Source organism: Tupaia chinensis, unplaced genomic scaffold (assembly GCF_000334495.1).
Source record: "Tupaia chinensis unplaced genomic scaffold, TupChi_1.0 Scaffold000201_1, whole genome shotgun sequence".
Classification (NCBI taxonomy): Eukaryota; Metazoa; Chordata; class Mammalia; order Scandentia; family Tupaiidae; genus Tupaia; species Tupaia belangeri.
The window spans coordinates 11,759-12,458 of NW_006159676.1; the positions used below are offsets into that span (position 1 = coordinate 11,759).

The following is a 700-nucleotide window of genomic DNA, read 5'->3' on the forward strand; positions in this document are numbered from 1 at the left end:
AAGATCCCGAGAGGAGAATGGAGGAGAAGGGATTGCAGCATGGCCATCCCCCCTGGGGGGTGATTTCTCACTTTCTATCTCTCTGTCTGTCTCTGTCTATCTGGCAAGCGCATGCGCCCTATAGCAAAAACCTCTCCAAAAAAAAAAAAAGAAAGAAAGGAAGAAAGAAAGGAAGGAAGGAAGGAAAGAAGGAAGGAAGGAAGGAAGGAAGGAAGGAAGGAAGGAAGGAGACAGAAAGCAAGTGTCCCCGGGCGCTGGGCGGGAGATGACACCCTTGAAGCCCTGGTGGTGGACCAGCAGGGGTCTCCTGAATCTCAACATCCTGCTGAGCTTGGCAGAGCTCCGCATAGACCTGGACCTCACCACCGCCCACCCTGCTCCGAGAGGACCTGCTGTTCCTGGGTGGCCCGACCACCAGCCTTGGGTGTGGGTGGTGGGACGCTGGCCAACTGCACCCCAAGGACTGGAAGTCGGACCCCGCAGCTCAGCTCCAGGGCCAGCTCCTCTGACAGGTGCGAGTTTTCCGGGTTCCCTTCAATCCCCTGGTGGATGCTTGGCTAGTGCACTGCGTGGCGGCCGGGGACGCAGATGGATCCCATTGGCTGCTCCGCCCCACCAAGGCTTCCTCTCCGGGAGAAGTAGGCGCCTGTGTAGACGGCGCAGTCAGGCTGCGCAGGAAGGCGGGGGGAATACCGGAGGG

At 59.3% G+C, this 700-nt stretch overlaps 1 pseudogene; it reads right to left on the minus strand.

Annotated features, from left to right (window-relative positions):
• Positions 1-484: 484 nt before the first annotated feature.
• Positions 485-700, minus strand: part of LOC102491823 (coiled-coil domain-containing protein 34 pseudogene) — a 3,575-nt pseudogene continuing 3,359 nt past the window's right edge.